The 12,750-nt window shown below is 50.6% G+C and overlaps 1 protein-coding gene across 1 annotated transcript in view; it reads right to left on the minus strand.

The window, feature by feature from the left end:
- GSE1 (Gse1 coiled-coil protein) overlaps positions 1-12,750 on the minus strand; it is a 124,006-nt gene that overhangs the window by 97,237 nt on the left and 14,019 nt on the right. The gene's annotated exons all lie outside the window — the stretch shown is intronic.

The raw sequence follows: 12,750 nt of genomic DNA on the forward strand, positions 1-12,750 counted from the left end.
ATTTGGCACCCGCCAAGACCATGCACATCAGAAACCAGAAGCGCAGCTGGCGAGAGCATGCATGCCCACAGAGGGGGCTCTGCATGCCACCTTTGGCACACGTGCCAAGGATTCGCCATCACGGACCTAGGTTGAGTAATGAAAGAACTGGGGAAAAAACGATCAAGCTCAGAGAGCACCAATGACCCTTGGCCTGGATCAGTGTTTCTCAACCTCGGTTTGAGAAGGTCGAGGCACACTGACCTAGAGCCCATGGAGAGACCCACCACAATCCACCAAGGCTGGATTTGTGCAAAACACCTGTTGTAATATAATCCCTTGTGTAGGCGTAGCAGTCATCCATGGCCCAGTTCATAACGGGGCATGCAGAGCCACGCTGAACCACACAGGAGAAAACAAACTCCTAAAACTCCATAACATCCTGATAGTTCATAACATAACATCCTGAGATGTGCCCTACCAATGACGCCCAGGATTTGACCATATATAGACAGAACTTCCCTGAGCAGTAGATTAGAAATTGTACTTTTACAGGCTGTTTTTAAGCACATGCTATTGCTCCTCCTGCCTTTGTCCTATCTCAATAAAAGGGGCTCTTTCAGACCCCCAATCTGGGTCGTCGCTCCATCCCGAGAAAGGTCATGTCCTGTCTTTTCTCCACATTGGCCTCATGGACGAACCACGGGAACGATACAGACACCAAGCGGAAAGCCAGATCTGTGGAGGAGACTAAAAGAAAGCCAAACAGATCACCTCATCCTCGCCTGATTGATTCCCTCGCCTTCTTGCAAATGTGTGGGATTCTTTCATCATCACCATCAGACAGCTCCCTTAATGGAAGCCATTAGCGGAGACCTCAGAGGACCAAGGGAGGCGGGGTGGGGAAGGGAACAGACTTTCCCAACCTCACAATCTCCAGATTTGTTGATGGAACCTCCATGCAAATCTTGCAGACAAACATCAACTCACCCCACCCAACGTAGACGCAACTGGAATGACTCTCGCGAGACATCCCTAAGGCCCACCTGAGAAACTCAGTCAGAAATGCTTATGAGGCAGGCTATGGGGTGGAGCCTCACCCTCCCCAGATATCGAAGGGCTGAGAGAGGCTGTAGTATCTCTTCTCGGGTTCTTAATGAAGAGACTCAACTAAGAGCTCATGAAGGTCCCTCCATAAAGCTTCCTACAGCTCTTCCGCTTTCTCATCTTTAGACACCGCGTGGATGATGGTACAAAGCAAAAAAAAAGGCTTCTGGGTTTGGGATCCAACTTAGCCGAGGTGGCGCAGTGGTTAGAGTGCAGCACTGCAGGCCACTTCAGCTGACTGCAGTTCCGCAGTTCGGCTGTTCAAATCTCACCGGCTCAAGGTTGACTCAGCCTTCCATCCTTCCGAGGTGGGTAAAATGAGGACCCGGATTGTTGTTGGGGGCAATATGCTGACTCTGTAAACCGCTTAGAGAGGGCTGGAAGCCCTATGAAGTGGTATATAAGTCTAACTGCTATTGCTATTAACAAAGAAAAGATTTCAGACTTTTTCTTGAGGGGCTGCTTGCAAATCCCCTCAACTGAACCATCCACCATGGGCTGATTTGAATAGGAGAAATCAGGATCCAGGCCAATATGTTAAATCCCCCGTTGGCCTTACTGATTTTTAAAATAAATAAATAAATGAAAACATAAAGAGATTTGGTTGCAGTCAAGCAGGTAGTAACGCGATCCCGGAAATCAGGAAAAGGTTTAATCCTTTCCCTCGGGTGAGAAACATGCTAGAAAGCATGGAACATAACAGAAACATTGATACCCCCCCCCCAAAAAAATGGCAACATCACAATTACCCTCCCAAAAATGATTTTGACTTCACCCGGTTGAAATGTATTCATCGTGCCTCACAAAGGCATAATGATGGCTCAATACCCAATCCAGCTTCCTAAATAATCTTATTTAAATCAGGTTGCATGCATTTGGCTTCCACATTACATATATACATCACAGCATTGGTCGTTGTTTAATACATTTTGGCCAAGCCAAGATACCCCCACAGTTTAATGAAGAGGCATCCACTGAGATGGAAGGATGCCAATCCCATGCCAGGATATGGCACTCAAGGGATGCCATTGCCGACACAACTGCCTCCACGGTTTCAAGAGGAGGTCTCCACTCAGCCTAGGGTGGTGTCTTTATTTGGGGGTGAGAAAAAAATGGGGAGGCAGTCAAGGAGGGGAGGGGCAGCTGAAAGGTGTGAATCTTCTTGCCCTTGAGCTGAACTCTGGCAAAACGTAGGCAAGGCCCCCCGAGGGGAAGTGCCTGGCATGCCAAGTGCCACCCGCAACACAGACTGGTCTCATCCAGCTTCATCTTCCTACTGAGTGAGTCACTTGCTAACTTTTAGCCATCAGAGGCTCAGGAAATGCAACCTATGGGTGTCAGAGATAAAAGAACTAGGGGGCTCACACAAACACACACACACACCCCTCCTTCCTGAGCCAGACTGTGAAGATAGCTTCCATTAGTCATAACCAGCCCTTGCTAAACCACAGCGGCTTCAGGCCTTCAAGCCAGATCCCAACGCTGCAAAGGACTGGTGCTCTCAGGGATCCCTAAGGAGCCATTGCGCAACACTTCTTCAGATTACCCAGGGCAAAACTATTGTTTTCCTTCAAGAGGAGGGGGAGAAGGGGGGGTGGAAGGGGAAGGAGGAGAGGGAGGAAGAGGAGAAGGAAAGGGGGGGAAAGGGAAAAGTAAGATGGAAGAGAAGAGGAGAGGAAGGGAAAGGGGGGGAAAAGGGAGGAGGAAAGGAGGGGAAAAGGGAAAGGAGGAGAGGGGAGGAGGGGAAGGGGAGGGGAGAGGGAGGGAAAGGGGGAAAAGTGGGAGAGGGAGGAGGAAAGGAGGGGAAAAGGGAAATGAGGGGGAGGGGAGAGGGAGGGAAAGGGGGAAAAGAGGGAGAGTGAGGAGGAAAGGAGGGGAAAAGGGAAAGGAGGAGAGGGGAGGAGGGGAAGGGGAGAGGGAGGAAGAGGAGAAGGAAAGGAGGGGAAAGGGAAAAGTAAGATGGAAGAGAAGAGGAGAGGGAGGGAAAGGGGGAAAAGAGGGAGAGGGAGGAGGAAAGGAGGGGGAAAGGGAAAGGAGGGGAGGAGGGGAAGGGGAGGGGAGAGGGAGGGAAAGGGGAAAAAGAGGGAGAGGGAGGAGGGAAGGAGGGGAAAAGGGAAAGGAGGAGAGGGGAGGAGGGGAAGGGGAGGAAGAGGAGAAGGAAAGGAGGGGAAAGGGAAAAGTAAGTTGGAAGAGAAGAGGAGAGGGAGGGAAAGGGGGAAAAGAGGGAGAGGGAGGAGGAAAGGAGGAGAAAAGGGAAAGGAGGGGAGGAGGGGAAGGGGAGGGGAGAGGGAGGGAAAGGGGAAAAAGAGGGAGAGGGAGGAGGGAAGGAGGGGAAAAGGGAAAGGAGGAGAGGGGAGGAGGGGAAGGGGAGGAAGAGGAGAAGGAAAGGAGGGGAAAGGGAAAAGTAAGTTGGAAGAGAAGAGGAGAGGGAGGGAAAGGGGGAAAAGAGGGAGAGGGAGGAGGAAAGGAGGAGAAAGGGAAAGGAGGGGAGGAGGGGAAGGGGAGGGGAGAGGGAGGGAAAGGGGAAGAAGAGGGAGAGGGAGGAGGAAATGAGGGGAAAGGGAAACAGAGGAGGGAGGGGGAGGGGAGTGAGGAGAGGAGAGGAGAAGAGAGGGACCAGGAGGGGCCTGGAGGGAGAACCAATCCTCCCTCCACTCTCTTTCCAAGGCTACACCCCACAGTTGGATTTCTGACAAGTTGGTTGTCCAATCTCTTCTTTAAAATTCCCAGCGTTGGAGCATTCACAACTTCTGGAGGCAAGTTCTTCCGCTGAACAATTGTTCTACAAAGGATGTTCTTAAACAGCACACAAGCTCCTTTCTCTCCCCTCCCCCCCCCCCGCCCCCTTTAAACCCACAAACAACGCAGATGGGAGGCAGCCGCCAGGGCACCCTCCCTCCCTCCCCCTCCCTGGCTGGCGCTGCTCAAAAGAGTCCCTTGGCCGCCTCCTCCTCCTCCTCCTCCGCCATTGAGCTGAGAAGAAACCCCAACGGGGAGACAGGAACAGGTGCCTCCCAGCTTCGGCTCCTTCCTGCCCTCCACCTCCTGGGATTATCATAAATTAAGGCGTAATTATTCGGCAGACATTTGCAACCTGAAGATTCCAAAGGCAATAAGCCACGCTTCACAATGGGAGAGAAGCATCTGCGGCTTCCCGTCCCTCCTGTAGAAGGGGTGGGGGGCGATGTTTCATGCAACAGGGTGGCATGAAATATGGTTCCCCCCCACACACACACCCATTCTAATTTGGCTTCTTGAGACTCTACTCTTCCCTCTGGCTGATGGCCCTGAAGAGACTTGGTAGATCTCCCGAGGAGCCTTCCTCGCCCATGTTCATGGAGCTTCTCAATCATCCAGGTCATGGTTCTCCTAAAGGTGCTTTTCAAAATACAACTGGATTTTCTTGGGGGGGTTTTCCCCCCTGAAAACGTTTCGCTTCTCATCCAAGAAGCTTCTTCAGAAATTGAAGTACTTCGGAAATCCAGAACTGGGACGAGAAGCAAAAACCCAGAAGGTCCAAGCGAAAAGGACCTTTGGGACTTCCTCCCACAATGCACACTTTGGTGAACGCTGGGAGAAGATAGCAATAGCAATAGCAGTTAGGCTTATATACTGCTTCATAGGGCTTTCAGCCCTCTCTAAGCGGTTTACAGAGTCAGCATATTGCCCCCAACAATCCGGGTCCTCATTTTACCCACCTCGGAAGGATGGAAGGCTGAGTCAACCTTGAGCCGGTGAGATTTGAACAGCCGAACTGCAGAACTGCAATCAGCTGAAGAAGCCTGCAGTGCTGCGTTTAACCACTGCGCCACCTCGCCACAAGTTCAGTCTTGCTTAGAACCAATATGTGTCCCCCGAAGACCATAGAGTCACGTTGCTCTCCAAGTAGGTGGCCGAAGAAGCCAACCGTTTCCAAGGAGGTGCCCTCCAGATGTGCTGGACCTCTGGCAAGCAACTGCCAACAAAAAAACCACTCTTTGTTGAAGGTCAAAGGGTCAAGGGTTGAAGGTCAAAAGGTTTATCTTCAACAAGATAAAACCAGCCAGTATGTTGTAGATAGAAGCCTTGAACACAGATACCGCATTATACGGGCAGGCTTCCGTTCAGCCAATTGATTAAATCAAGGTTCGTTAAGTAAAGCCGGAGTTGGCATTTAATGACTTCCTGTTGCTTGGAGTCACTCCATTCCAAATATCTCTGGGCAGTTTGCATCAAGCAAAAGCCCTCTCTGAGAATCAGAATAATCAATATGTTCTCTTCTAATGCCCTCCTGAAGAGGTCGATCTTCAAGATCCTTTGAAACACCAACAAAGAGGGCACAAGTAGGGCACACACTCTTTGTGTTCCCCTTTCCCTTCTTGGGTTTGTGCGCCGCCCTGAGTCCCACAGGGAATAGGGCGGCATATAAATAAAATGAAACTCAAACTCAAACTTTGACCGAAGAGGGGCCCGTCACCAAGAAGGCTTAACCAGATCTAAGCAGATTTGGCATTGTCTCCACGGTAGACCATGGGCCAATCTACAACCCCAGGCGTCTGCTTGGTCTGCTAAAAACATCTGGCTCCTTTCCCCAACTTTCATCTCTCCATAGTGGACAAGCAAACCAGTGGCCCATTGATGGAGTGGTCCCTCCATGGGCCACTGATTTGCTTGCCCAGTTGGAGAAGGGCAGCCAAAACCATCTTCCAGAAAACGTGTGTCAACCGGCTTTATCTCAAGCCTACTTGGGCTTCCCAATCTTCTCACGAATGTCAAGTGGGCCCATGGATAATAACTTTGATATAATATATATGAGGCACGCAAGGGAAAACGGTCCTTTAGAACAGTGTTTCTCAACCTTGGCAACTTGAAGATGTCTGGACTTCAACTCCCAGAATTCCCCAGCCAGCGAATGCTGGCTGGGGAATTCTGGGAGTTGAAGTCCAGACATCTTCAAGTTGCCAAGGTTGAGAAACACTGCTTTAGAAGGACCACGGTATGAAGCTGCCTACTTTCTAGCGCATATCGTCTTGGCATTTTTTTCCTTAGGTATTTGAATATTTTCCCCTGGTGTTTGATGAAAGATGACAGCCCTGGCAACTTGCCACACGGCTGTTATATATACCTCAAGCAACAACAACAACAGAAACTACATCTAAGAATTACATACTGGAAGAGGCGCATCGGCGCAACCTGTTTGAAGCCCAATTTCAATGTAATCATCACCCTTAGCTTCTCCAAGCAGCCCAAGGGCTAAAAGATTACATGTTCTCGTTTTTGAGAGGAGGAACGGCAAGTCCTGGTAACACCTGGGAGAAACCGAGCAGCATACCCAGGCCAGGAGCAGATGGCGAAGCCCTACCGACCACATCAAAGGGCCATTTCAGAGGCTCACAATAAATCAAAACGGGATGACCGGGGGGCCGTACAACATTCAGACAGGGCTCAAAACAGCCTCCTGGCTGTTGAGAAGGTTTTCAATCTGGGTCAAAATCCGTCTGATTCCCTAAGTCAATACGTTGATTGATGCAATTACCCAATTCCACAAGAAAATGAGTAGAATCTGTGGAATGGAAAGCTCCAATACATGGGCAAAGAGGCCCAGAGTAAGCTTTATGTCACTGGATTACTGTAACGCGCTCTACATGGGGCTGCCCTTGAAGAGTGTTCGAAGACTTCGGTTAGTCCAGAACGCAGCCGCGCGAGCGATAGTGGGCGTACCTAGGTACACCCACGTTACAACCTATCCTCCGCGAGCTGCACTGGCTTCCCATTGGTCTCCGGACATGCTTCAAGGTGCATAGTCGTTACTTTTAAAGCCCTACATGGTTTAGGACCTGGCTACCTGAGAGACCGCTTCCTGCCATTTACCTCCCAGAGACCCATAAGATCCCACAGACTGGGCCTCCTCCGGATTCCATCTGCCGGTCAATGTCGGCTGGCGACTCCCCGGGGGAGGGCCTTCTCTGTAGCTGCTCCGGCCCTATGGAACGATCTCCCCGTGGAGATCCGGACCCTTACTACCCTTCCGGCCTTCCGCAAAGCGACCAAGACCTGGCTGTTCCAGCAGGCCTGGGGCTGTTGATTTTTCCAGCCTCATCCTAAACTATGAATGTTGTGGAATTTTAAAGTTGTTTTTTAGTTTTTGTATGTTCCCCCCTTCCTTTTTATCTGTAAGGCGCCCTGAGTCTCTCGAGAGTGGGCAGCATACAAACCCTATAAATAAAATAAATAAGTAAATAAATGTCCACTGTGACGTTGTGCACCGAAGATACATTCCTTGGGTGCCCACACTTGGCCAATAGAGAATTCTATTCCATTCTAAGTAGCTATTCCAGGGCACGTCCCATTTTCTAAGGGTCGAATGAACATTGCACAGACAGACATGCCAGCCTAACTCCCTGCCTGGGTCCACTGGATGTGAGCTGCTGATGAAAATAGGTTGTGATGGTCATAAAAGCCGGTCAGCCACATGTTACAGCCAAGCAGGGGGCTGGACTAGAAGACCTCTGAGGAACCTCTAGACACTGCTGTTATTCCCAGGAGTGGGGGGAAAGGGTGTGTGTGTGTGATGCGCTGCCACCCTGGGGGAACGGTGCGGAAGCGCTGGCTTCCTCTCCAGGCAATGGAGTTGATGACCCAGTGAAAACCTTCGTGTCTGCCTCTCCTTTGAGCCGCTAAAGGAACAGGTCTCCGAACAATCAGCTCCGAGGTGGCTGGGGGCCTCTTTTTATATTTCCTCTTCAAGCGAGACAGACACGTTCTGCTCGCAGGCTTTCATCTCTTCACGCCGCCCTCATGTTAGCGGCTCAGCTGTGCCCGACTTTTTTGTGTGTGTGTGTGCTGAATGCGTGTGTGTGTGTGTGTGTGTCGCGGGGAGGGGAGGACGGGGAGGGGAAGAAGAGACGCGCCTGGCTCCTCGCTTCTTGCCAATAGGATCTGATTGACTGGCTTTTAATCTTAGGACTTTATCTCCCCCCACTCCCCTCCCTGGCAAGTTACAGCGAAGTGGCTTCTTAGAAACAAGCCAGCTTGGTGCCCTGGGTGACTGGGATGTATGTGTGTGTGTGTGTGTGTAAGGGGGTATTTTCTTGACTGGGAGATTGCGGGGATTGTGCCTGCAGCCCCCGAGGCATTGCGCAACCGAGGGCTTCTTCCAGAGGCAGCTGTGGGCTTGCAAAATGTTTCAAATTGGGGTAAGAGGTAGAAGGAGAGAGGGACTAGCCCACAAACATGTGGCCACCTGCTTCTCTGCAGAAAAATCCGCCACGCCTCCAGGAAACCCACAATTAGAGCATTAGTGTGGCTGTTTGCTCCTTTGGGCAACTGGCATGCAGAGGTGTGCCGCCTCTGAACACCCGGGGTCTAGCATGGCAGGAGTGGGGTGAGGTGTCGGGGTATGGAAACAGCACAGGGAGGGATTCTAATAGACACGTAACTCCGAAGTGTCCTAACCACTTGAGCCAGGGGTACCTTGGAAAATATTGGTCTGCGCTTCTCTGCTTTCACCCTCTATGTAAAGGAAACTTGGGTCTCAGGCCCAGGCATCCTCTGTGCCATGTGCTCCCCAAATGTACTGCACAGATGTGGCCCAATGTGCCATGAAGATGCAAGCACGGCGCATCCCTTGAAAATGCCTCTGCAACACCAACCATAAAATGGCCCATGGAGGAAGGCAACCCAGAGCTCCTCATGTGGTTGCAGCCCATTGTTACCCTGGAAGCAGTTGTTTTAAAAGAAGAAGGCCGGGCAACCATAACAAACGAGGGCATGGGGACCAACCGAAGAGAATATTTGCAGCTCAGGGTTGAATTGTGGGGTCCTTGGTGCTTTCTGAGCTGGGTTCTCCTAAGGTTCTTCTTAGTCCTCCTGGAACCAAGCTCAGAGAGGACCAAGGACTCCACAAGGACCCCACAAGTATGTGGGCCCACAGTCTTAGCAACTTCCTCTGACCTGTTGCTGCATCCCTGAACTCAAATCCAACCTTGAACTTCTTGCACAAGCATCCTCCTCCTCCTCCTTCTAATCACTGGTCTCCCCCCTTCCATCCTCCCCAGGGCGACCCATCACTCGCTAAGAGGATCCGGCTCAGAGGCAGGATTCGACAACGCTCTAGCAGCTGCCAGGTGCAAAGCTAGTAATTGATGCCTCAAATAACAAAAAGCTGGGGAGGAAACGCATGGAATTCCTGCAGACTAAAACCAGTGCAATGAGAGAGAGAGAAAGAGAGGGAGGGAGGGAGGGAGAGAGAGAGAGATGAATTTTCTCTCTCTTCCTCCCTCCCTCTCTTTCTCTCTCCCCCTCTCTCCCTTTCTCTTTCCCTCACTCTCTCTTTCTCTCTCCCCCCTCTCCCTTTCTCTTTCCCTCGCTCTCTCTCTTTCTCTCTCCCCCTCTTCTTTTCTCTTTCCCTCACTCTCTTTCTCTCTCCCCCCTCTCCTTTTCTCTTTCCCTCTCTCTCTCTCTCTCTCCCCTCTCCTTTACTCTTTTCCTCTCCCTCTCTCTTTCTCTCTCCCCCTCTCTCCCTTTCTCTTTCCCTCGCTCTCTCTCTTTCTCTCTCCCCCTCTCTCCCTTTCTCTTTCCCTCTCTTTCTCTCTCCCCCTCTCTCCCTTTCTCTCTCTCCCTCTCTCTCTCCCTCTCTCCTTCTCTCTCTCTCTCTGCAATTAAGCAGTTTTCTGCTGTATGGTGATAATCACCTAATTATACTATTAATGGCAGTTCAACCTGCTCTGAAATAAAAGGACATTCTTCCAGAACAAGACGCCAGCTGTTTGTTACAGATGTCAAACAACTTTAAAGGATCATTATTATTAAAAGGAAAAGAACGGCGGGAAGGAGGGGACCAGGAAACTCACATTTTGAACCCTCAGCCCTGCCTCCTCTGGGCCCGGTTAACTTGCCAAAGTCTTCTCGCCCTGAGCCCTGTGTGCCGCGGGGCAAGGAGAAGGGCAGGGGGCCAAAAAAAAAAAAACACACACCACCCCATGGCCCTTTTTTCCTGCAGGTTTTGAAAAGGAAGGAGGGGAAGGAGGAGGAGGAGGAGAAGAATGTTGGCTGCGCCTTTCATTTCTTTCCAATTAAATAATTCATTAAGGAAGGGGAATGTTGATCCAGCAAAAGAGCAGGCTTGGCCGGCTTGGGTGCCACGCCCCAGGTGAGCAGAAGCTGTGGAAATCCGTTGTCCTCTCCAGCCGCAGCCAAAATTGGTGAGCCTGGAGCTATTTGCGGTGGGCCTTGGGTAGCTCTCCTGGGCTCTGAATCTGCACACAGATGCCCCAGTCCTTCTGCAGGGTCAGGACTCTGTTGAAAGACCCCCACGGACCTCTCGGAGGGAAGAGCGCCTCGCTCCTATGCCCACGCAGAGAGCCCTCGAGGTGAGGGCTTGGGGAAGCTGTGGCTGGGGTTTAATTTGGAGTGGAGGCAAGGAGGCAGGCAGGGCATCGGAGAAAGCGAGGGTCTCTTTTTCCTGCCACAAAAACACACAAAAGCAGCTTCGTTCAGCTACTCTGGACACAACACAGCCCTCCCTCCTTTGATCCCTGGTGCCTTTCTGTCACTCAGAGGAACACTCAGAGGTGTTGGGAAGACACACTTCAGTTCTCTGCCGCTTGTGTCTGCGCACACTCACAGCTGACTTGTGAGCTAATCTAAGTGCCCTTCAGTGGTTTTTGGGCAGGAAGGGGGGGGGGAAGGTTCTTCCCACCTCCCTGCATTCGGATCCTGTTCCATCTGGAGGTGGAAGTGGAATGTTTTTTAATTGCCAAGGATTTAATTGTTCTACTCTAGTTCAGGGCTGAGCAGGTTCTGATAGAGAGAACCGGCAGTGGAAATTTTAAGTAGATTGGAGAACCGGGAAATACCACCTCTGGCTGGCCCCGGGAGTGGGAAGGGAATGGGGATTTGGCAGTATCCTTCCCCTGCCACGCCCACCAAGCCACGCCCACAGAACCGGTAGTAAAAAAATGTGAATTTCACCACTGCTCCCAATTCCTTCCAAAATGCGACCCTGTTCTCCCAGCATTTTGGGTCAATTTAGAAGAAAGCTTCTAAAGCAGTGTTTCTCAACCTTGGTAACTTGAAGATGTCTGGACTTCAACTCCCAGCGAATGCTGGCTGGGGAATTCTGGGAGTTGAAGTCCGGACATCTTCAAGTTGCCAAGGTTGAGAAACACTGTTCTAAGGTCATCTCTCCTACTTTTAATGAATCAAGAGTAGAGCTGGAAGGGACCTTGGAGGTCTTCTATACCATTCCAGACCAATGGATTGTCCAATCTCTTCTTAAAAACCTCCCCACGACTTCTGGAGAGAAAGCTTTTCTCTCTGTGATTAATCATCTCTGCTTACGAGGTTTGCTTCCCTTCTAGTCCCAACAAAGACACCCCTCGACTTAAGATGGTTCAGTGACCCTTCCAATGGCACCGAAAAAGGTCACATGAGCATTTTTCACCCTTATGACCATTGCAACATCCCCATCCATGGTCACATGATCAAAATTCAGAAGGCGTGGCAACTGACTCGTATTTATGACGGTTGGGGTCACAAGATTCCCCCCCGCTTTGACCCCCAAAGCCAACGAGGAAGCCAGTTTTAGAAGCACTGATTAAGACCGGCACGGATGGACGTCAGCTAGTTTGGGTAATGAAACGTCCACAAGAAACCAGTCGTGCTCAGAGGACACCACATCAACCTTAGAAATATTATTAGTAGTACTGATTTATTATTTGTACTAATGCAGATGTAGGAGATGACCAAGTGGACCCTGAGGGGGGGAAGTTCAAGCGCATCATGAGCCTTGAATCCTCTCACGCCCACAAGAGATCCAAGTCCATCCCACCTTGAATTCCTTCGACTCTTAATTTGCTTCGACCGTTAGTAGTTCAGATTCTTGTAGAGAACTTACGCTTGCAGTAAACCCTTCTATCCATTTGAAACTGCCTGGACTTCCTGATTTTCCTGCGCTTGGCATAAAAAGGCTTCAGGATCTGACCTTTGGCAAAATAAGTGAGACCCCCCCCTCCTTGTCTCTTGACCCCTCTTCCAACTGCCCTTGGAAGCCAGGCGGTGGGTGTTTCCCTTCCTATTTGTCGGATGTGGTCCCTGATTTCTGTCCCGTCTCATTTATAGCCTGCGTGGGGAGGGGGGGGCACACACATAAAGGGAAACAAACTCCCTCGCCAGGATTGTTAATATGCGGTACAACAATGGCGCTATTTCCCAGAAGATGTGCTTGCGATTGTACACCTCATTTGTATTGCTCCACATTTATCTCTTCCGCTTTTATCCAGCTTGCTTTGTGGGGGGAAGTTCAACTTTTAGTTCTTTTGATCAAAACTTGCCAGCCTTAAAGGAGGGAAGACCGCCAGCGTTCGGGGCAGGAATCCCAATTAACCCTCCTCCTCTTGCTACAATCTCTCCTCCTCTGATGGTTTTTTTCATATAGGTATCAAGATATCCTTTGTTATATTTTGGACACATTATGGAAAGGGCCACCTCCCTTGGTAAGCCCATCATGCTGAGACAGGTGGAAGGGGAACAAGAAGACGACGATCAACAGCGAGATAAGAGATGGACTTGATGTCATGAGGATGGAAGACCGCTGGAAGACCCGAAGGACAAAGTTGGGGACAGATCCTCCTGCAGAAGGCTCATCTTTGTGGTCGCTAAGAATCGACACTGACTTGATGGCAT

Source organism: Thamnophis elegans, chromosome 14, assembly GCF_009769535.1.
Source record: "Thamnophis elegans isolate rThaEle1 chromosome 14, rThaEle1.pri, whole genome shotgun sequence".
NCBI lineage: Eukaryota > Metazoa > Chordata > Lepidosauria > Squamata > Colubridae > Thamnophis > Thamnophis elegans.